The sequence below is a fragment of the Phocoena sinus genome, chromosome 18, assembly GCF_008692025.1.
Source record: "Phocoena sinus isolate mPhoSin1 chromosome 18, mPhoSin1.pri, whole genome shotgun sequence".
In the NCBI taxonomy this organism is placed as follows: Eukaryota; Metazoa; Chordata; class Mammalia; order Artiodactyla; family Phocoenidae; genus Phocoena; species Phocoena sinus.
Window position 1 is genome coordinate 71,934,707 of NC_045780.1, and position 25,775 is coordinate 71,960,481.

Genomic DNA, 25,775 nt, shown 5'->3' on the forward strand with positions numbered 1-25,775 from the left:
CATAATCTAAATGGTATTACAGCTTATTTCTCGTTGTCTGCTTCCCCCAGGACAATATGAGCTACGAGAAGGAAGAGAGTCTTTAATTTCTTTCTGTTTTATTCCCCGATGTATTCCAAGGGCCTACGCTCCTTCCCAGCCCATAATAAGAGTTCAGTAAATATTTTTTAAATAAACAACAATTAAATTTCAATAAAGAGTTGCCTCTTAGATATCAGTAATCTTACATCTTTCAGTGAATCCAAACTTGCCTGAGGTCAGGGATTGTACTTCTTTGCATATAATCTTTATGGAACCATTAGAACATATTTATACATATAGAAGGGGCTCAATAAATGCTTCCCAGATGATGAACGTTTACAAATATAATCTTTTCAAAGCTCATTTCAGTGTGGAGTTAGTCTATAAATACACCCTTTCCAGAACATTGAATACAAATGAAATAGACATACACATGGCATAATGATCTTGGATAATGCAATGTCTCTCTGTTTCTTTTACTGACTAGCAGTTGTTACAATGGAAATGTCACCATGACCATACGTACTGTTGGTAGGCAGAAACAATGGTGCAAGAAGCTTGACATTGTACACGTATGCCAGGGACTTATTTGACAACTTTCTCTGTGTAGGCAGCAATAACCGAATTACTTTCACAAGCAAGTGGTGAAAATGAGCACATGGATGAAACAAAACTTGATTTTTCTTAGAAAATAGTAGAAAATGGGTCACAGTTGTGTCAAATTTGCAAAATCCTAGCAATGAAAGAGGCAACTGGGACATGGAGACTGTGTACGAGCCTTGGTAACTGATGACACCTCGAGTGAGGTGGGCTGGAGGAGACATTGTTAGATGTGAAAACTGAACAGGTCAGATACACAATTTCTTAACCCCAGCAAAGATGGTAGAAACAGGTAACTGTCACAGTTCAGTTCTGAAGGCTTTAGCTTTTCATTGAAAAAAGTACTTAAAAAGTTACTCAGGCAACACATGAATCTTTCCTTACCTTTTTCCAATCCTCTGCCATACCCAGAGGTAGCCACTTTTGTTACTTAGATTATCTTCCAAGTGATTTTCAATAGTTATATATAAAATATACACAAATATATGTGCACACATACAGACACACGTTATACTGGTTTTATACTTAAGTAAGTACAACATACTGTATGTAATAATTTGTGATTTATTATTTTCTCTAATTCTGTGTTTTGGAGATCTGTATTTGTCATTACCTATAAATCTATCTCATTCTTTATAATGATTATATAATATTCCCTAGAAGTATAGAATGACAGTTTGATTATTCCTATTTTGATATATACCTGAGTTACTCTCAACTTTTAATATTTAGTTAAAACTTGAAAGTATTTTATGCACACATATTTGTGCATGTGTGCCAGTGTTTCTGTAGGACAGACTCTTCACAAGCAGGACTGCTGGATTTTGTCTCCACAAAGTTTTTACCAATTTATGTTCCCACTAATAGTGTTTATTTCCCCGTTCCCTCATCAATACTAAATATAATCCATTCTTTTAAAATTTCCCAATTTGATATGTAGAAAGGGACAACTTCTGGTTACTTTTAGCTTCTTTATTTTTCACATCTTTGACAGTAGATCAGTTTACGGGGTTTCTTTTTTGTACACCTATTAGTAGATGCACTGTTTTTTCATTTCTTTCTTTATCATTTACCTTTTTTTCTTCATTTTACTTTTTTCCTTGCTTTCCTTCCATTTGCCTGTCTTCTCTAAGCCAGAAGGTCATTCAGGCTTAGGGAAGGGTGAGGGAGAAAGAAGAAACTCAGTGCATTCTCCAGCCTCACTGCCACTTCCCTTCACTTCAAGGCATGTTTGGGAAATAGAAGAAAGAACTTGTAAGTAGAGACGCTGGACTAGTGATCATTAGCTTTGGATACCTATTAGAATCGCTTAGGCCTTTTGGGTTTGTTTAGCTGTCACCCCTTGGCATGGTGCTTAATAGCAGAGATGAGAGAGGAGGAGAGGTTTAGAAGTCTGGGAATCTTTCCTTCTAATTCTTGTTTCAGTGTTTCTCCAAGAAGAGATGGGCTTTCTGAAAGTACTTAAGTAGAATGAGGTGGGAAGTAGACCTGTGTTCAGTCTGAAGTTAATTTAACTGACAATTGTATGTGTCATTGTGCTAATGATCAAAATCAGACAAAACAAGTTATCTGAGTTTAGAGAAAGGCACGATGCTTGCCTACTGGATAGTGTATCACATGAAGAGGATTCCCAGATTGTCAAGCACTGCTTTCCTCTTCTGCCTGCTGTCATTCCAACTTACCCCCAATCTACTGGAGATTTCCAGAAGGCATCCTAACTGACTTCAATATTGCTAACTGCAGAAACTGACTGCATTTCCTTCTTTTTAAGACATTACATCCTTCCCCCTTCTCACATTAAAGATAAAATCTTGGTTCAAGTCAACATTTCTGACAGAAGTCTAAATGCTCATGGGGCAATAAAATGCAGGTTACAAACAAGGAAAGAAGGAAGAAGAAAAACGTAACTGTACAATGCCTAGTCTATATAAAGAATTATTAGTGCACATGGTATGTGGTTGTTCAGTTTGGGAGGCATACTTATGCACTTGAATAATTTTTTCCTAAATATTTATTGATTGATGTACATTCCAGTCAACTTTAGGTTAAGATTGGGAAATTAGGGCCATTTAATGATTTGTGAGAATAAGTAGCCAACAGCTAGCATCCAATAACGGTGACGATTTTCTGAGGTTTAACCGTGCACTTGGGTACCCAGGTTCTCCACACGGAGTCTCTAGGATTCTATTTCTGCTCTCTCTTGGGCCTAGAATGACAATCATGATAAATTATATCATACTGTGAGGTGGTTTGTGATGAAAACAAGTTTCCACTAGGGACTGTAACACAACCTCCAATCTCATGCTCTGATAAAACGCTTAGAAATGTATGATTGTCTCCTCTTCCTTCCTTTTTGTCTTTGTTAAAAACAAAATAATGAACAGTGAACTAAAATGTATGTGGGTAACAATAAACTTTGTAGAGAGAGATTAGGGTTTCAGTGATTTTATCTGTCTATATCTATATCAAATTGTATTTATCATTATCTCATCGAATTTTTTTGAATTACTCAGTTTCAAAATGGAAAAAAGTGGAAAATGAATGAACAGGGGTTTGAAAATTTTAAGTGTTATAAATTCTGGAGTTAGGAGAGCTACAGATTAAAAAAAAAATAGATGACAGCTTTCTCTTTGAAATGGGCAATTACACATTTATACAGAATTCTCTGTAGATGGAGCCCAGTGCTTAGTATGTTGGGAGATTACCTGTATCAGAGAGGCTAGTTTATTCCATTACTTGAAGATGCAATCATTTTGGGGTTAAATAGATCACCTATTTGACTGTGGAGTAAGCCTGTTATTTGGTCGAAGTGAACAAAATTGGTCTTCGTAAAGGAGAAACGCAATGACCCGCCAAATTTTATTATCAGATTTCTTGCTTTCAATCATTTCAACTGTGTGGTATTCTTGTCTTTCTTCTCCCCAGACTCTGCTCAGGACCTTGGCAAATTACTTCTCTGAAATAATCTTCCCACCTCTGGAGGAATTGCTCATAGAACTCTGGAAACATTGGAAAATCTCAAGATGTAGTTCGAGTTACTCTGTAGATGAATAGAGATCCTTGGCCATTTCTCATATTGAAGATTTCCCAGGCAGGTGGCTCTAAAGAGTCTTCAGTAGACAACATCGTTACTTTGTGTGCCTCGAGAAGAAGCAGGATTGTATCAGCTATTGCTACCCGACTCCCGCCGACTCACTCATTGATTCACTGAGTTTGTTGTACTGCATGAGCATCGTGGGATTTACGAAGGAATACAATACTTGGACCACACTCTCCAGGAATTTACAAACTTAATTTTTCTATCATGTATTCTTATACAAGATCCCAGCCTCTTCTGTCCTAAGAGACTGAGAGATTCCTAATCAAGTACCTGGACTATATTCTTTCTATATCAGATTACGTTCAAAAGGTGTCTGAATAAATACAGATAAAAAATTATAAATAATGCAAAAATATAATGGATGAGGTAAGAAAACTATATAAAATAGATGTTTACGAAAGCAAGGCAGTTAAGAGCTAGATTGTGTCCACTACAAAATTCATATATTGAAGTCCTAATCCCCTGTTCCTATATATATAAAGTCACAATAGAATGCGAGTGTATATGGAGATAGGATCTTTTACAGAGGAAATTAAGTTAAAATGAGCTCATTAGGGTGGGCTCCAATCTAATGTGACTTATTGAAAGAGGAACAGACACTGACACACAAGAATATGTGAAGACACAGGGAGAAGACAGCCATGTACAAGCCGAGGAGAGAAGCTTCAGGAGAAACCAACCCTGCCAGCTACTTGATCTTGAACTGCCAGGCTCCAGAACTGTAAGAAAATAAATTCTGTGGTTTGAGCCACCTAGTCTGTGGTACTTTGTCATAGTGCCCTAGCAAACTAATACAACCCAAGACTTGAAAAGTGAGTCCAAAATAATTATTGATCAAATATTGTGTATACTTCATTTTAGTAAATGTTGTGCAGTGGGCATTAATTTACCCAGGACTTAGCTATGAAATTAATACCTGACATGTATAATTACACTTTAGGTACCTGAAGAATACACACACACACACACACACACACACACACACACACACGCACATTCAGGAATCTACAGCCAAGTGGGGAATGGCTTTTAAGACTGGTAGTTGAGAATAAAAAGTGGGAAAATCACAGTAATGATAACAATGACAATAGTGACTCTATATTTAGTGACTTCTCTGTGCTAGATATAATATGAAGCATTGCCACACCCTTTTTATTAAAGATTTTTATTTCTGTCATAGTTGAGGACCTGAGGCTCAGAGAAGTTAAATCTTTTATTCACCCAGGATCTCACAGCTAAACTTTTTTTAACATATTTATTGGAGTTTAATTGCTCTACAATGTTAATTTCTGCTGTATAACAAAGTGAATCAGCTATACGTATACATATATCCCCATATCCCCTTCCTTTTGCATCTCCCTGCCACCCTCCCTATCCCACCCCTCTAGGTGGTCACAAAGCACCGAGCTGATCTCCCTGTGCTATGCAGCTGCTTCCCACTAGCTATCTATTTTAAATTTGGTAGTGTATATATGTCCATGCCACTCTCTTCGTCCCCAGCTAAACTTTTAACATAAATTTATCTGAGTCCTAACCTGAAGCTCTTATGTCTGAAGGAACAGACTTGACAATTGCCCATTCTTCCAAGGTGAGGTAGGGGCTTCCAAAGATTCTCCAGCCCCAAGGAAGGTCAGGTCTGCACTCCAGGGCTCATTAATGCTTCTGGGTAGACACTGGGTTTTAACGGTTACCAAGAGCTCTGAAATCCATATTAACCCCTCAAACCTGGGAGCTGCCCTTGGAAAGTTCTCTTATCTGCCCTCTGCTGAGTATTTCAGATCATTAGGAAGTTACCTTTCTTTCTCCCGAAACTTCACCCAGTCACTTGGAGATTAGCTTGCAATAGACCTCTCCTGTACCCAACTGCTCTAAGACATTAGATAGGAATTGTTGCTAAGGTCTTTAGAAGGTCACAGCCAAATATGTGAAATAGGCAAGAGTACCACACTTGAATCTGCAAAAAAATATGCCTTGAGTTTGCATTTAAATGCATTTTAATTTGCATAAAAGTCTATTTTATGCCTTTTGAGTATACATTTTATAATTGTTCTTTTTCAAAGCTGTCATTTATTTTTCATACTTTCTCCCTTTCCTTTTCAGTCCTTCCCAAGGTTTCTGCATTCTTAGGAATGCCTCCTTTCATGACCCAATCATGATGTAATGGAGGTACTGATGCTTTTACATAAAGAACTCACAGGGAGGTGTGTTGGCACCATCCTTGGTTCTTGTTTCTCATCAGAAAAATCCACTTACACACTCTTCTTCCCTTTTCCTGTCTAGTGTCTGCCCTCCTCCGTGATTGTTAAGCCCACCACTGTCGATGAAAATTGCATCAGGAAAGGAAGACTTTATTCAAAACTACTGCAATAGAGGTCAACATTACTGCAATAGGAGAGAGACTGAACTCAACTCTACTTAAGTACTAAATTCGAGCGTTTTTAAGTACTGGCATGAGCCAGTGTGAATGTGCTGAGGACAGAAGGGAGGAGTTTCTTCAATGTGATTAGGCATCTGTGTTTCCTAATTGGTGCTTCTACCCTCCTGTGGAGACTTGGAGAGAGAGGTGTGATCTTTCCTAATTACATTTCAAAGGGATGGCTTCCAGGTCCTGGACTATAGAATTGGCAAGAGGCTGGGAGAACATTTACATCTCAAAGAGCAGAGAAAGAATTTACAATGGCAAGTTCTCTAAAGTAAATGCTCTAAGAAAAGGGAGGTCAGGGGCCCATTAGTCAGGAAGAAATTTTTGTAAAATGTAGTGAGGAAAAGTTAGGGCCCTTGGATCTATGCAGACAGCAGTATTAAAAACGGTAGCCATCCAACCTCGTCCCCATGCCTGACTTTTGTTTTCTCTCATTAGCACCCCTGATGTGCGGAACTTCTCAGTTTATTTTATTAATGTGTAGGGAGGAAAGAGTCACAGCATGAGACTTACATCTTGGAAGCTCAAAGCAAGCAGCTATTCTTCAAAACTACAGTAAACAGGTTACTTTACAAGAGTCCCTCACCTACCAAAGAAAAGCTAATCGAGTAAGTGTCCACATTTTAGATATTTGGGAAGGGTATTGGTCCTTTCTTCTTTCTTAAGTCCTCCACAGAAAATCCTGAATGGTGGTCATAATGATGTCAACCAACCGTGAACCACTACTTTGCAGCAATCCATGGTTCTGATGCCGGCACATGCTAACACTTGTAAGTAAGTCTTAGTCGTATTGTATAAAAAAGCAAAGTGAGATGACAAGAAGTATAGTGACTTTCTTAGAGTCACTCAGATAGTGATACTTTGGGGAAATGAAATATTTTACAGATTAGCTCTGCCATTTACTGTCTCTATGACCTTGGCCAAATTATTCAACTTCTCTGTGGCTGATGTCCCTCATCTATAAAATGGGAATAAATAATAATACAAAATTAAGGGGTGGTTGGGAGTTGAGAAAATAATCCATGTACAGCCTGCAGAAGATTCCTGAGCACATAGGAAACACTTGATAAACTTTAGTAATTATGATTTACTGGCTAAATCTGGGTTCTGCCTGATTCTAAAACTCATGCTTCTTTTTTTATTGTCATGATGTCATCTATGTTGTTGTAACCTCATCAGTTATCTAGAGATTTGATTGAAAGTGTTTTTTGTTAAACATAAAATTCTAAGGGCACAGAGGGGTACATAAGGATTACAGATGGCACCTGTGTTTCTCCTGTTTTCCAGATAGACTTTATTTCTCTCAATATCAGATTCTTACAGAATCTAGTCTTTTATACCAGTTGTCCAGGCATTAAAATAATCTCTGTAGCTACCTGATGTCTGGGGTTGATCATGTTTTGTTCTACGATGTTCATAAGAGCAAGAAAAAAGTAAACTTTTATTCATTTAATTTCGGCAGCTGAGATCAAGATGAAAATATGATATGCTCCAGCTTTTACTCTAATTGAGCTTATGACTCTTTTCTTCTTGACTCTGAGTTACATCTTTCCTTGATCCAATTTATTGTTCTCTGTTCTAAGTTTTCCTTAAGATTTCCCTTAAATCTAACTCACTTTGTGAATTTCTAATCCTAATTCACATCCACAGAGTGTAAGGTTGACAAGATGTTTCTCCATTCTTAGTCATCTGGACGTTGGAGGTACCTATTTTTCACTATGAAAGTATCTTGATACTTGATAACTTGAATAAGATATCAATTCTATTATTGAATATTCTCACTTAAAATGTGTATCTGTTTTCTATTTTAATTTTTCAGGAGAATGGAGTGACTAATATTTATTCTGATATTGAATACAAGCAGCTCAAAATATCTGAAAGAAAGCAGGTTTATGCCTCAATTGTTGAAATAATTCTGAAATATTTTGTTTGTTTATGAATATGTGATATAGTTCATTTCTTTTGGCAAAATGAAACACCAACTTAAAAGGGGTTATCAGAGGCTAAATGCTGTCATCAGTGTCAGTGTTGATATTTTGGGCATTGTTCCAACGGATCATAATCTGAGAGATAATGATTCTAGTGCTGTTTTCCCCAGCCGTTCTTACTAGTGGGAACAGCTGCCATTGTTACACTTACAAACTCTATGCTTGGCAGAACTTGTGATGGAGTCTGAAAATGCATTTTTTGTTTGTAGGTTTCTTTTCCTGCATGGCAAAGTTATGTTCAGATTTAAAACAGGAGCAATACAAATGGTCTGGTTGACAATAACAAAGCCTAGGAGACTTGGTAAGAATTCAACTGCACTTACAGACATCTCCTTGGATTTTCTCTTTATCCTGGTTGAGTGAATCATTTGTGATATACTTATTTGAATAATCTTGTCTTACATGTAAAAAAACCCTCAAGGACAAATGTAGGTGAGTGGAGCCCACAGTCTGCCATGTTGTGAGATGTAAGATTAACGAGGTTAGAAACTTCTGCTACTTTTCGTGGATGATGATTCTTCATCAGGAATTCACCTTCTCTCACCTGGGTCCCTTTGTGCCCAATGCCAAACTGGGAAGACAGCTGGACTTGAACAGAAGTGCATACAAAAAAGCTTTCCCTGTGTGAGGCCTGTCGGCAGTACAGAGATTGAACCAGAAACTCTGGCCTCATTAGCCTCGTGTTCTACCAGCTGGCTCTAGGAAGAATTAATATGCAACATGAAATGATTTCTCTGAATGATCAGAAATAAAAGAAAATGGATTTGAATCAAAGTGTCTTTTTTACCTGAGTTATATTGTATCCAAGGAATCTTCAAATTTCCTGCATCATAAATCATACAATGGCACTAGACATCTCACCAGATGTCAGATACCCAACTTCAGGAATATCATGTCGTGGGCTGTACATACCTGACTGTGGAGCTTTCTTTTTAATTATTATTATCATAAAAACCTAGAAGTTTTGCCAGAGACTGTTACAGTGTTTTAAGCCCTTTTGAAGCTACATTTGAAAAAGACTTCAATCTTACCTTTATTGAGACTACTTTTTTTTTTTTTTTTTTTTTGCGGTAAGCGGGCCTCTCACTGTTGTGGCCTCTCCCGTTGCGGAGCACAGGCTCTGGATGCGCAGGCTCAGCGGCCATGGCTCACGGGCCCAGCCGCTCTGCGGCATGCGGGATCCTCCCGGACCGGGGCACGAACCCGCATCCCCTGCATCTGCAGGCGGACCCCCAACCACTGCGCCACCAGGGAAGCCCAATTGAGACTACTTTTAAAAAAAAAATCTTACATGGAAACTTGATAAAAGGAAAAGATGTCTGAAACCCAATAAACGTGGACATTGTCCAGGATTCCTTCTGGGTTCCCTTCTCCATTTACTTTCTTAGACTTTCCACCTCCAGAGAATGCTCAAAATCGTTCTGGAATCTTTCTAAATGCCAACCTTTCATCTACTCCCTGGTGGAATTTTCAATTTGCATAAATCCTTCACTTCATCAAATTGCAGAGCATCTCCCATCAACTATATTATTTCTTAAAGTGGCTTTCCCTTTTGACTTTTGTTTCTACTGGTACAGCTTCCTTTCCTCAATCACTCAAGTTTAATTCTAGGTCATGATTGCTCGTCAGCTTTTTTCTTTCACTTGACTGTATGCTCCCTAAGTACCGGAATTGTCATCCTTTTATTCTCCATTGCCTGCTGCAGTTCTTACCACACTGTAGTTGTTGAATAAACATTTCTGGAATAAATGAATATATATATTTTAACCTTTGCTTGCTTTGATACTCTTCTTATGATTAAGGAAATTGAATAGATAATCAAAGAATTTGAATGCAAAATCAAAAGTAAAATGTATAGAAGGAAAAGTCTCTCTTTCATTCTCACCTTCCACCTGCACAGCTGTCTCCCCACCACACAACCACAATCACGAGAAAGCATTAGTTTCTTATGGTTCCTTCCAGAATTTCACTTTGCACATACCAACATGCACACACCAACATGTACACGTGTATTCTTTTTTTTTGTATACATCCTTTTTGTGTATGTGCTACACACACCACATACTCTCCTCTATCTTGCTCTTTACTTGAAGTATCTTGGAAATATTTCCACATTTGAAATTTAATGTGTCACGTTCCATTATAAGGAGTTAATAGTTTGGGTTGTTTCCCATTGATGAGCATTTATTTCCAATCTTATGCTCATATAAAGGATGCTTTGGTGAATAACTTTGCACTTCACATTTGTGTAGGTAAATTCCCAGAATGTAGTTGCTGGGTTTTAGATCCAACTTGATAGTGATGACATTGTGAAATTGCCCTCTGGAAGGATGGTGCTAACTTACCCTAGCAATGTAGGAAAGTGCTTATGTCCCTATAGCCTCATCACTGTGAATGAGTTATCAAAATATAAAAATTCTCTAAATGCCTGGAGAAAACTTTTATTTCAATAAAACTTTAGTAAGCATATCACACATTCTGTGGGAGGCTGAACATCTTTTCATGTGCTTAAGAAACATTTGTATTTTCTTTTTTGTGAACTCTCTGTTCATGTTCTTTCTACTGGGTTTTGCGTCAGTCTCCAAATATCCAAGTTTGATACTTGTGGTAAGTTTGAGCACTGCTCCCTCCCACCACCCCTTGACTTTGTTTTGCATGAAGTTTGTACATTAAGGAAGTTTTGATTTTTATATAGTTAAATTTATAAAAATCATCATTTATGGCTTTTGGGTTTCAAGTCATAGTTAAAAGGACTTTTCCTACTTCAGTACTGTAAAGGGATTCAGTCATATTTTTCTGTTAGTTCTTGGCTTACTAATTTCACATATAAATCTCTGATCATTGGAAATTTATCATGGTGTATATGTGGTAGGTGGATCCAACTTTATATTTTTTTCAAATGTCTGTCTATTATGATCACTTGTTGAATAGTCTTTATTTCCTCAATGATTTTGTAAGTTAGAAGCAATCTTTCCATTGTACTAAGTTTCTTTCTTTATTAAGATTTAAAAAAGATGTAGATTCTGAATTCTGATTGATGATCTATTTATGTACTAATACCACATCGTTGTTATTGATGCCTTATATTTAAACATCTAGTAGGACCAGTTAGTTTTCATTGCTATTTTGTTCAGATATATCTTCAGTATGTTTATTTCTCCATATTAGTTTTATAACCAAGTGGTCGAGTTCTGAAAAGCACAATTTCGGCATCTTATTAGGTACCTGTTGAGCATGCAAATAAACTTACAGAAAATTAACACTTGCAACACTGAGTCTTCCTCTCCAAGAACATGGTGTGTCTTTCCTTTGCTTCCATTTTTGTTCTTTGTTTTTTGGTGCTGTTTTCTTTTCTTTCTTTTTTTTTTTTGTGGTATGCAGGCCTCTCACTGTTGTGGCCTCTCCTGTTGCGAAGCACAGGCTCCGGACATGCAGGCCCAGCAGCCATGGCTCACAGGCCCAGCCACTCCGTGGCATGCGGGATCTTCCCGGACCGGGGCACGAACCTGTGTCCCCTGCATCAGCAGGCGGACTCTCAACCACTGCACACCAGGGAAGCCCTTGGTGCTGTTTTAAAGTTGTTTTTTGTATAAATCTTGCACGGGTCTTATTAAATTTATAGGTGTTTTATCATTCTATTGTCTTTTGTATAGGGCCTTCCCTTCAGTTATATCTTCTAACTAGTTTTTGTTTGTATGTATACAAGCAACTGATTTCTTCATATAAATTTTATGTCATCTTTCTGAATTTTCCTTTTGTCTGAAGTAATATTTTATTATGCTTTCAATTCCTCAGGCCTACATCATATCAGCTAAAATTGATTGTTTTACTTCTTTCCTTTGGAATTTTATAACCGTAATTCTTTTCATTTTATTTTTGCCTTGTTCCTCATTTACAGTGTTAAATGATGGCAGTTGATTTGGTCCAGACTTTAGTAGGATTATTTCAAAGTTTTCTGATTCAAGTATCTTGCTGACTTTTGAGTTTATCTATCTATCTACCATGTCTTCATTTGTGTGTGTATGTGGGTGTATTTGCATACCTACATAACTGTATATGAGTACATATAATGTACATATAAGTGCTTTTTCAGCATATATGTAGTTCAATTTATACTTGTGCCAATTTGAGTCCTCTGAGAAGTCTATGCTCAAAAAGGATTAAACAAGCACAATTAGTGGGGGAAACACATGAGAAGAATAAAGGGTGCAGGGCAGGAGGAGCTTGCAGAGGTTTCACCCTGTAATGAAGGCCTGGCAGTTGTGAAACAAGAAAGGGAAGGAAGGGAGATTTGGTGGGTAGATTCTCAGATGCTGGAGCAGTTCTAAGAGAGTTTGGCCATCATTATGGGGAGATCCTGAGCCAAAGTTTCCCATTAGAGGAGTTCTGTGAACCTTCACTATTGCCCTATCTGTGCTCACCCCTGACTGGAGACGCCTGAGCACCACTGCAGCATTGGTGTTTCACGTGGTGGTCAATCCAGAGGGGTGGCTGCTGATACCAGTTAGCCACACACCCACACAGATCTCTCTTGAAGTAAAGCTGAGAAGCTCATTTGTATGGTTTCCACAATTCACACTTCTAATTAACTACTGAATTCTTTTTATCTTTACATAGAATATTTGCATTTCTGCTCTCAGGGCATGTTGGCATTTTCCTGAGGCAAGAAAGTTGCTCCAAAGCGTTTCAGGTCTTGGGTAACCCTCATGTTAACGTTTGACAAAGAAGCTGGTATATATGTTCCTATCCCACTCATGCACACTTAGAAGACCAGATCTGAAATAGAGCCTTATAGTAGAAACTTCTATGGCTACAGATATTGAATTCAGGAGAGTTACTCATTCTGCCTTCCTCAGTAGAAAAGAAGGAGAAAAGAAATACAAAGACTTTTGAGCTGGAGAATGGTAAAAACACAAATTTTTTCAAACCCAAGAAGCAAAAACTATGTGAACTTTTGGAGTCAGATATACCTGTGTCTAAAATCTGGTCATTACCACAAATATTTAACACTCAGAGCCTGAGTTATTCCTTCTTTGAACACACAGGTAGAAACCGTTTCCCAGCATCCTTTGCACTAGGTATGGTCATGACACTAAGATCCCAAAGTACCTCTTTGAACACACAGGTAGAAAGCGTCTCCCAGTATCCTTTGCAGTAAGTATGGTCATGTGACTAAGTTCTTTCCAGAAGAATGTGAGTAGAAGTGACATGTGCCCCTTCCAGGTGTGGCCATAAAAAGCTTCAATATGAGATACTCTCTTCTTCTAACTGGATTCAAATCAGGATGAGGCAGTAGGTGATGGAGCAGCCACAAGATGGAAGCCCTTCCTGAACGACAGACTGGAGGAGAATAGCTACTCTACTGAGAACACCCACCCAGGGTTGTTACATAAACATTAAGTAAGCATGCCTCATGCTGTAGCTGTTCAATTATTAAGTCGATTTATGATTTAGAACACTGAAAGATAATAAAGTGAGCATTCAATGCTAATAAATACATAAAGTTTAATTCATAGTAGATGCTCAATAAATATTAATTCCTGCTCTCGTCTATGGCACGACCATAAGGTACTTGACAATGTATAGTTTTAAAATAATAGAAATAAAATTTAAATAATCTAATCTAGGCTATCTTTAAGGTGTATACATATCCTAATCAAATTTCTGTTAATCTGTTATTTATAGAACATGATTGCCTATACAATAATAGTAGCACAGGAACTGTAGAGCCGTAAAGTTTTCTGTAGGTTTTTTGGATGTCGGAAGATCATTACTCACTCATTTATGTATGATTTAAAAGAAACCCTAGGGGAGTGACGGAGACAGGGCCAGGAGCTCAGGCAGCAATGCGTGGACCCAGGCAAACAACACCCCGAAATTGGGTGACACCATCTGCCTTGGCAGGAGTTACAGGCTTTAGCACTTCTGTGTGCCCATTTTGCTGGAAGACATACTCCAGGATGGAAAGGCAGCCATGTGGCTGACAGGGTCTTGGTGCTCTGGCCAGGTGTCAGGCCTGAGCCTCTGAGGTGGGAGAGCCGAGTTCAGGACATTTGTCCACCAGAGACCTCCTGCCACCTCGTAACATCAATTGGTGAGAGTTCTCCCAGAGATCTCCATCTCAACGCTAAGACCCAGCTCCACTCAACAATGAGCAAGCTACAGTGCTGAATACCCCATGCCAAACAACTAGCAAGACAGGAACACAACCCCACCCATTAGCAGAGAGGGTGCCTAAAATCATAAGTTCACAGACACCACAAAACACACCACCGGATGAGGTCCTGCCCACTAGAAAGACAAGATCCAGCCTCATCCACCAGAACACAGGCACCAGTCCCCTCCACCAGGAAGCCTACGCAACCCACTGAACCAACCTCACCCACTAGGGGCAGACACCAAAAAGACAAGAACTACAAACCTGCAGCTTGTGAAAAGGAGACCCCAAACACAGTAAGTGATGCAAAATGAGAAGACACAGAAATACACAGCAGATGAAGGAGCAAGGCAAAAACCCACCACACCAAAAAAATGAAGAGGAAATAGGCAGTCTACCTAAAAAATAATTCAGAGTAATTATAGTAAAGATGATCCAAAATTGTGGAAATAGAAAGGAGAAAATACCTAGGACCTAGAAGAACTAAACAGCAAACAATGATGAACAGCACAATAAGTGAAATTAAAAATTATCTAGAAGGAATCAATAGCAGAGTAACTGAGGCAGAAGAACGGATAAGTGACCTGGAAGATAAAATAGTGGAAATAACTACTGCAGAGCAGAATAAAGAAAAAAGAAGGAAAAGAATTGAGGACAGTCTCAGAGACCTCTGGGGCAACATTAAACACACCAAAATTCAAATTATAGGGGTCTCAGAAGAAAAACAGAAAAAGAAAGGATCTGAGAAAATATTTGAAGAGATTATAGTAGAAAACTTCCCTAATATGGGAAAGGAAATAGTCAATCAAGTCCAGGAAGTGCAGAGTCCCATACAGGATAAATCCAAGGAGACACACATCAAGACACATATTAATCAAACTATCAAAAATTAAATACAAAGAAAAAATATTAAAAGCATCAAGGGAAAAGCAACAAATAAGATACAAGGGAATCCCCATAAGTTTAACAGCTGATCTTTCAGCAGAAACTGCAGGCCAGAAGGGAGTGGCAGGACGTATTTAAAGTGATGAAAGGGAAAAGCCTACAACCAAGATTACTCTACCCAGCAAGGATCTCGTTCAGATTCCACAGAGAAATTAAAACCTTTACAGAGAAGCAAAAGCTAAGAGAATTCAGCACCACCAAATCAGCTTTACAGCAAATGCTAAAGGAACTTCCCTAGGCAGGAAACACAAGAGAAGCAAAAGACCTACAATAACAAACCCAAAACAATTAAGAAAATGGTAATAGGAACATACATATCGATAACTACCTTAAATGTAAATGTATTAAATGCTCCAACCAAAAGACACAGACCGGCTGAATGGATACAAAAACAAGACCCGTACATATGCTGTCTACAGGAGACCCACTTCAGACCTAGGGACACATACAGACTGAAAGTGAGGGGATGGAAAAGATATTCCATGCAAATGGAAATCAAAAGAAAGCTGGAGTAGCAATTTTCATATCACACAAAATAGACTTTAAAATAACGACTATTACAAGAGACAAAGAAGGACACTACATAATGATCAAGGATTCAATCTAAGAAGAAGACAGAACAATTGTAAATATTTATGCACCCAACATAGGAGCACCTCAGTACATAAGCCAAATGCTAACAGCCTTAAAAGGGGAAATTGACAGTTAACACAATCATAGTAGGGGACTTTAACACCCCACTTTCACCAATGGACAGATCATCCAAAAGGAAAATGAATAAGGAGACACAAGCTTTAAATGATACATTAAACAAAATGGACTTAATTGATATTTATAGGACATCCATCCAAAAACAACAGAACACATATTTTTCTCAAGTGCTCATGGAACATTCTCTAGGACAGACCATATTTTGGGTCACAAATCAAGCCTTGGTAAATTTAAGAAAATTGAAATTGTATCAAGTATCTTTTCCAACCACACTGCTATAAGACTACATATCAATTACAGGAAAAAAATTGTAAAAAATAGAAACACATGGAGGCTCAGCAATACACTACTAAATAACCAAGAGATCACTGAAGAAATCAAAGAGGAAATCAAAAAATACGTAGAAACAAATGACAATGAAAACACAACAACCCAAAACCTATGGGATGCAGCAAAAGCAGTTCTAAGAGGGAAGTATATAGCAATACAATCCTACCTCAACAAACAAGAAAAATCTCAAATAAACAACCTAACCTTACACCTAAAACAGAGAAAGAGGAACAAATAAACCCCAAAACTCACAAAAGGAAAGAAATCATAAATATCAGATCAGAAATAAGCAAAAATATAATGAAAGAAACGATAGCAAAGATCAATAAAACTAAAAGCTGGTTCTCTGAGAAGATAAACAAAATTGATAAACCATTAGCCAGACTCATCAAGGAAAAAAAGGGAGAAGACTCAAATCAACAGAATTAGAAATGAAAAAGCAGTAACAACTAACACTGCAGAAATACAAAGGATCATGAGAGATTACTACAAGCAATTATATGCCAATAAAATGGACAACCTGGAAGAAATAGACAAATTCTTAGAAAAGCACAACCTTCTGAGACTGAACCAGGAAGAAACAGAAAATATAAACAGACCAATTACAGGCACTGAAATTGAAACTGTGATAAAACATCTTCCAACAAACAAAAGCCCAGGACCAGGTGGCTTAGCAGGTGAATTCCATCGAACATTTAGAGAAGAGCTAACACCTATCCTTCTCAAACGTTTCCAAAATATAGCAGAGGGAGGAAAACTCTCAAACTCATTCTATGAGGCCACCATCACCCTGATACCAAAACCAGACAAAGATGTCACAAAAACAGAAAACTATAGGCTAATATCACTGATGAACATAGATGCAAAAATCCTCAACAAAATACTAGCAAACAGAATCCAACAGCACATTAAAAGGATCATACACCATGATCAAATTGGGTTATCACAGGAATGAAAGGATTTTTCAATATATGCAGATCAATGCGATAAACCATATTAACAAACTGAAGGAGAAAAACCATATGATCATCTCAATAGATCCAGAAAAAGCTTTTGACAAAATTCAACACCCATTAATGATAAAAACCCTCCAGAAAGTAAGCATAGAGGGAACTTACCTCAACATAAGGCCATATAAGACAAACCCACAGCCAACATCGTTCTCAATTGTCAAAAACTGAAACCATTTCCAGTAAGATCAGGAACAAGACAAGGTTGCCTACTCTCACCACTATTATTCAACATAGTTTTGGAAGTTTTAGCCACAGAAATCAGAGAAGAAAAAGAAATAAAAGGAATCCAAATCAGAAAAGAAGTAAAACTGTCACTGTTTGCAGATGACATGATACCATACATAGAGAATCGTAAAGATACTACCAGAAAACTACTAGAGCTAATCAATGAATTTGGTAAAGTAGCAGGATACAAAATTAATGCACAGAAATCTCTTGCATTCCTATACACTACTGATGAAAAATCTTAAAGAGAAATTAAGGAAATACTCTCATTTACCACTGCAACAAAAAGAATAAAATGCTTAGGAATAAACCTACCTAAGGAAACAAAAGACCTGTATGCAGAAAAGTATAAGACACTGATGAAAGAAATTAAAGATGATACCAACAGATGGAGAGATATACCATGTTCTTGGATTGGAAGAATCAATATTGTGAAAATGACTCTACTACCCAAAGCAATCAACAGATTCAATGCAATCCCTATCAAATTACCAATGGCATTTTTTACGGAACTAGAACAAAAAATCTTAAAATCTGTATGGAGACACAAAAGACCCCGAATAGCCAAAGCAGTCTTGAGGGAAAAAAACCAAGCTGGAGGAATCAGGCTCCCTGACTTCACACTATACTACAAAGCTACAGTAATCAAGACAGTATGGTACTGGCACAAAAATGAAAATATAGATCAATGGAACAGGATAGAAAGCCCAGAGATAAACCGACACACATATGGTCACCTTATTTTTGATAAAGGAGGTAAGAATATACAATGGAGAAAAGACAGTTTCTTCAATAAGTGGTGCTGGGAAAACTGGACAGCTACATTCAAAAGAATGAAATTAGAGAACTCCCTAACACCATACACAAAAATAAACTCAAAATGGATTAAAGACATAAATATAAGGCCAGACACTATCAAACTCTTAGAGGAAAACATAGGCAGAACACTCTATGACATAAAGCACAGCAAGATCATTTTTGACCCACCTCCTAGAGAAATGGAAATAAAAACAAAAATAAACAAATGGGACCTAATGAAACTTCAAAGCTTTGGCACAGCAAAGGAAACCTTAAAGAAGACAAAAAGACAATCCTCAGAATGGGTGAAAATATTTGCAAATGAAGCAACGGACAAAGTATTAATATCCAAAATACACAAGCAGCTCATGCAGCTCAATATCAAAAAAACAAACAACCCAATCCAAAAATGGGCAGAAGACCTAAATAGACATTTCTCCGAAGAAGACATACAGATTCCCAACAAACACATGAACGGATGCTCAACATCACTAATCATTAGAGAAATGCAAATCAAAACTACAATGAGGTATCACCTCATACCGGTCAGAATAGCCATCATCAAAAAATCTAGAAACAATAAATGCTGGAGAGGGTGTGGAGAAAAGGGAACGCTCTTGCACTGCTGGTAGGAATGTAAATTGATACAGCCACTATGGAGAACAGTATGGAGGTTCCTTAAAAAACTGAAAACAGGGGCTTCCCTGGTGGCGCAGTGGTTGAGAGTCCGCCTGCCAATGCAGGGGACGTGGGTTCGTGCCCCGATCCGGGAGGATCCCGTGTGCCGCAGAGCGGCTGGGCCCGTGAGCCATGGCTGCTGAGCCTGTGCATCTGGAGCCTGTGCTCCACAATGGGAGAGGCGATGCAGTGAGAGGCCCTCGTACCGCAAAACAAACAAACAAACAAACAAACAAAAAACTGAAAACAGAACTACCATATGACCCAGCAATCCCACTACTGGGCATATACCCTGTGAACACCATAATTCAAAATGAGTCATGTACCACAATGTTAATTGCAGCACTGTTTACAATAGCCAGGACATAGAAGCAACCTAAGTGTCCATCGACAGATGAATGGCATAAAGATGTGGCACATGTATAGAATGGAATATTACGCAGCCATAAAAAGGAACAAAATTTAGTTATTTGTAATGAGGTAGACAGACCTAGAGTCTGTCATACAGAGTGAACTAAGTGAGAAAGAGGAAAACAAATGCCGTATGCTAACGCATATATATGGAGTCTAAAAAAAAATGGTTCTGATGAACCTAGGGGCAGGACAGGAATAGAGACGCAGACATAGAGAATGGACTTGAGGACACGGGGAGGGGGAAGGGTAAGCTGGGACGAAGTGAGAGAGTCACATGGACATATATATACTACCAAATGTAAAATAGATAGCTAGTGGGAAGCAGCTGCATAGCACAGGGAGATCAGCTTGGTGCTTTGTGACCACCTAGAGGGGTGGGATAGGGAGGGTGGGAGAGAGACGCAAGAGGGAGGGATATGGGGATGTATGTATACATATAGCTGATTCATTTTGTGATACAGCAGAAACTAACACACCATTGTAAAGCAATTATACTCCAATAAAGATGTTGAAAAAATAAATAAATAAAAGAAATCCTTGTCCAACACATATGGTTTCTCCTACAATAATAGTCCAGAAGCAATATTTTGTAGCTGACCTTTGAGTGAGTGAGTTCTGGGTGAAAGCCACAACACTGTAGTTTTTGGCACTAGTCAATATCTGTATGGTAGCAAACTTGGCAATATTCAAAACAATGTTTTTTGAACAACTTTGATGTGTCACTGTTTGAGGCATGCAAGTTTTATATGTCACTCATAAAGGACATATAGTATTTGCACATCTTAGTTAAGAAGAGAAAATAAAGATTTCCTAATCTTCAACTATAATATTATACTAAACCTAACTGTTTGTATTACTAACTCTACATCAGATCCTTGCCCTGTCTGGGAAGGCAGATTTGTTTATAAATACACAAAACAGCAGAATGGCATTTGTGGAAGGGCTGGCAGAAGGCATTTTACACACATAATCTCATCGGAGCCTCAGTAGTCCTTTGAAATAGGCATTTCCCACTATTTATGGATGGCATGACTGATGTTCAGTGATGGTAAATAAATATAGGCAATGAGACCCAAGAATAAAATGTTAATCCTGGAGTTGATTATGAGCCTGACTGTGCCCAAACCCATGTTCCCTCCATCAGACAGCACTGATTTACTGTGGATTATCTGTGTATGCTTGAGTGTATTCCCTAAACAACTGAAGCTTACTGTTTGAAAACCTAAACTTTTAATGATTAATTTGTAAGAAAATCCTTCTAAAACCCAACTTCTCTTAAAGGAGGTTATTGTTATGCACATCTCTTAGGGTATTACACTTGCCTTTCTATCAGTAAGGGTTTTTACTAACTGGGATTTTTGTTAAACTATATTTTCCCTGATCTTTATTTTCCACATATGGCAAATGTCTGTATTAATACCTATCTCACAGGATTATTGTGTCAGTTTAATGAGAAACACAGACATAAAAAGTGCTTTGAAATCCAAACTATTTTTTTTTTTTGCCACTGAAGTAGAAAGAGTTCATCACTAAAAATTTCTTTAGATAGATTGAACAACAGCACCTATCATTGGGTATTTACTTACCTATTTGCATATGTCTCAGTTGACAGCATAGTATACTTCCACTATTTGTTCTGATTGGACAGGAAGGGTATATGTTGCCCTTTTGTGTGATTGTGTGTGTGCATATGTGTGGTGTGCACTGCGTGTGTGGCACAGGTATATCTATATTCTATTTTTATTTATATATTTGTCATGGCAACGTACTCTTTTCACCATTTTTTTCAACACAATAATTCTTTCTTTAAAAACATTTTCTTTTCCCAATCTTTCATCTATTTGTTCTCTGTGCAGTTAGGGGATTGCATTGCTCCCACATGTACCTTCCAGCTCTAAAGCTCTGAATCCATTACTATTTGTTGAACCCTCTCCAACACTTCCCCATGCCTTGGGAGTTTGTGGTCACAGCTCACTGAATCAAGCCACAGAAGGGATGAAGGGTGACCCAGGATTATATGTTATTTTCAAAGAGTTGATCATAGTTGACATAAGTCAACGAAGTACAGGGTTTAAAAATCAGCTATATTTACAAAGAAACAAGTAGATACACGTGGAATCCTTCTAGCAAAAGCTAATGTCGTACATTAAGTCCTGATATATTCAGTATCATTGATAGTTTAAAATATTCTTATTTGAACCCTTTAGAGCTGACGTGAGTGCTGAAAGAAATTCAAACACTTTGAAATATACAATAAAACTTCCTTTGGAGATGTAGTATTTGTAAAATTTAAAACACTTTGAGACTCTAATAATTAAGGATTTGTCACCGGCAAAGCCCATTAACAATTCTCGGGAAATAAAAATAGGATCTGGGTAATAAAATAAAAGTCTAACCTTTTTTTTCCTTTGTGCTCAGTCTAGTTTCGCCGTTCACAGTGGGCAGCGTGCAGAGGCCTCACTTCGGCACCTTCAGGCCAGAGTTCCTGATGCAAAACGTCTGTGCCGGTACCGCAGCTCGGCGGGCCGTGGGCGGAAGTTGCGCGCGTAGCACTCGATCCAAGATGGCGGCGGGGGGCCGTGTGCAGAGACGCTGCACCCGGCACGGGATCTCGAGCTGTGAGCAAATGCGCCTGCGCCAGCCCGCGAAAATGTCTCCTCCCTCACCACTGGCTTGAGCGCTGTAAAGTGGCACCGCTCACGGCCTGCCAGGTAGCGTGTGCTCTAGAGCGAGAGCTGGCAGCTTTCCGTTCTCTAGTCAAAGGATAAAACTTTCCTTTGCTTCTGAGCCGAATTCGAGCCCGTCCTGTTGGTTCAAAGGACGCTGGGAACCCATGCTGAGGCCCGACTTGAAAAGGTGAGTAACGGATTCAAAGAGAGAAAGATGATTTTACGCTTACCGTGGAAAAGAAGTTTTAGGAAAGGAACTCAGAAGCATAAACATAGAAATAGACATAGAACTTACCTGGGCTATTTTCATGTTTATAGAAAATCGCCGTTTTCACAAAACTGAGTTCTCTAAAATAGTTTATGGAAATGAGGTTCGAATGAAGCAACATCCTCTCACTTTGATCACAAATTTCCAAAGGGGAACCTTTAAATATATGGGAATACTGTGAAGCAAGTTGTAACAATCATGCTTTTGAAATGTATAAATTGAACTTCGATATACAAGGATAGTTTTTTCCATAGACGAAGAAAAATATCGAATTAAGGCATATCAGCATGAATTATTATATGCTGTGATAAAGGTCACTATAATTTATGTTTTGCCCCTATAATAGGCACGGTTCATGGAAATTGGGCTCTCTTAAATAAAGACTCTTTCACTATATAAACCCTTCACTAGAGGACATGTTAACAAGCTCCTTTTCTCAGCTGTTTCTTTTCATCCCAGTGGATAGGGTAAGGGAGCAGGTCCTGGGATGCACCTCTCCCTTTAAGTTACGTCAGCCTCCAAATAAGTACAGTACTTACTTGCTCCCAGCCCTGGAGAGCAGGGGGGGGCATGCTGCTTTGTCCCACCTGCTGTTTAAAAACAAAACAAACCAAAAAACACAATCCCCTTTTCTCTAAAAGGTATAGCCAATTTATGAAGAGATGCAAGAAAAAGGAAGTTTTTTGGTGAACTCATGCATGGTAATTGAAATACAACAAAACTGATTTTTTTTTCTGAACTGTAACTTTTGCAAAATGAAGAATCCCAACATATAGATATGAAAAAATATATCTTAAAAATTGTTCAAAATAAGATACACAGACAGCCAGTATAAACTTAATCCAATGCTTTATAACATCTGTAATTAAAGAGCTGTAAGTGGTGTTCATACTGGTGTCCTTGTAAGACTTCAGAATTCCAAAATGACTTTTGAATTATATGAGTTTTTGTGTTAATTGTGTTGTAATTCTATAATTCAATAATTTGCAAGTTCTCTGATATCCTATGCTTGGCTTATCTGTTAATTTTCGTATAATCAGTATATTCAATTCCCAGAATAAATAAAAATAATGAAATGGGAAAAATGGGTGAAGGTAGTCAAAACATACAAACTCACTTATAAGGTAAATAAATCCTGGGAATTTAATGTACAGCATGGTAAGGAAAAAGAGAATTCTAGACATTGGACTTTACGTGCCTGTGATTAAGGTTTCTTTCAGAAGAATAATGAGAGAGAAATGATAAAAAAACTTTATTGCCCCTGGTAGAGTCAGACTTTTCAGGAAGATATTAAGGATAATGAATTGTAATCTAAGAGTTGAGAGTCTACATTTTAAAAGCAGATATTTTTAAGCAACTAAGTTATTAATAAGAGTTTAGCTGAAGTTCATTTTATAATATCATAACTGTGCTAGTGTTTATATTTTAGCAGTGATAGTAAACTAGAGGCTTATTTCCCAAAGTATATCTGATATAAAAATAGCCCTTTTCTTTGAAAGTTGTATCTACACTTATTTTTACTTAAAACTTTTTTTGGTTAATTTTTCCAAGCACATAGATTTATGGTGGTGTGTGAACAGAAGCTGTAATTTTAATAACAGGAAACAAAAAGTTCTTCACAAGCTAAAAGTAAGAAAGGTGACGTGCATCAATTTTATAGAATGAAAAGGCTCATTATGCATTCACTAAGACACAGAATAATTAGAGGCATCGGTAGCATAAAATTTTGGCTTCTTAATGTTTGCTTAATACAATTGAATGAGTACAACAATAATATATCAAAAATGTATCAGTAAGATTTTTCTAGATTTTATTAATTCCAATACAAATAGATTTTTTTAATAAAGACAAAATGGGAAATTTTCTAGCATTTACCTTTTATGAAAAAATAGTCTTTTCCAGCATAGGTTTGTTTTTCAAGAAGATATTTCATTGCAGGACTTGTAGACTGGTTTGCTCACATTTTCTGTCAGAATGAAAAAACTCACTAGAATTATAGAGTCTTAAGTAGCCAAAAAAAGTTGTATGTTTTAAGCTGTAGAATTTTATAAAATGACACGGGGAAGATTAGTTGAAGCAATATATTTTCCTGAGTTTTCTCTAAACAGAGAATTAATTTATAGAGGCTGGCAGATAAATATTCATTCTGCCCAAATTAAAACTATATTTATGAAGACAATTTCAAATATTTTATGCATAATTATTTATAAAGTGGTTATAGTTATTTGGGAAATAGCTATAGAAATAATTAACATAAATAATAAACTTCAAGCCAAAGAGCTTATTTTTCCCTTATACGAAAGCTAGGAAAATACATTTGAATTAAAGGCATGCGTGATGCTGTAATCAACATAGTAGAGAACAAACTGCACAATGTCAGAATTCTGGAGCTCTTGAAGGATGGGGTAAACATGAAAAATTTACTGAGCCATTATGGGGTGAATTTTGAGTTGAAGTTATGTAAAATTGAAGATTGGAAGGGATATGTACATTTCTTAAAATGTTTTCAGAAATTCCTTAGTAGAAATCTATATCCTTCTGAAGCTGAAAAACCATTGGGAAGCTTTAAAAGTGGAAAGCATAATAAGGAAGTTTTGTTAGGATGTATAACTTTTCGGAAATGGTTAGGGACAAAGGATACAGAAAAACTTCCATTTACAGTTAAAATAAATTTATATCTCTAAATGCCAATTAGCAGGCCTCCATTGACTCTTGGTGATTCAGTCTTTAATGAAATCATAAATGTTTCCCTAGAGCGATCTTGCACATTTCCCCAGAGGGCAGCAAAAGTACCCGGAGATAGATCTTGGATGCCTGCCATGTCCCACCTGCAGCCGAAGGGGTTCTGATTTCTTCGAGCAGCAATGTCCAGGTGGAGGCCGGAACACACAGGGCGTCTGGCTTACACGTCATGTATTATGTACATCTGGAACAATGTCAAAGCCATAATTAACACAGAGGCAGATTTTTTCACTATATTGTGGAGCACCAAAATCCCCAGGATAAAACACATCACCATTTTCTTATGAAACTTAGCTCTTGGATGTCCAAAATAATGCCGAGTTAAAGGAGAACTGTTATAATCGTTGTCTTCCCTCCAGATCTATAGAAATAAAAAAAGCATTTAAATTTAGACATGATTTTTGCATTATTTTGTTTACAAATTAAAATTCTGAGAATATTTTGAAGTTTTAAGAAAATTTTGTTGAAAATAAGTTCAAGAAAATTAATTTCAGATTTCTAAAAAGAACTTCAGTGAGGCAGAAAATATAAATTAAAGCGGATTTTAGGGAAAAAAATCTAAGATATGTCTACTGCAACAAAAACCTGAAACAAATAAAAGGAATTTATCAAAGCTAATTTGTTTTAAAAACAACATGATAGTTACATTGTATTTATGCTAAATATATTTATTTTTAATGATGCTCTAACATTG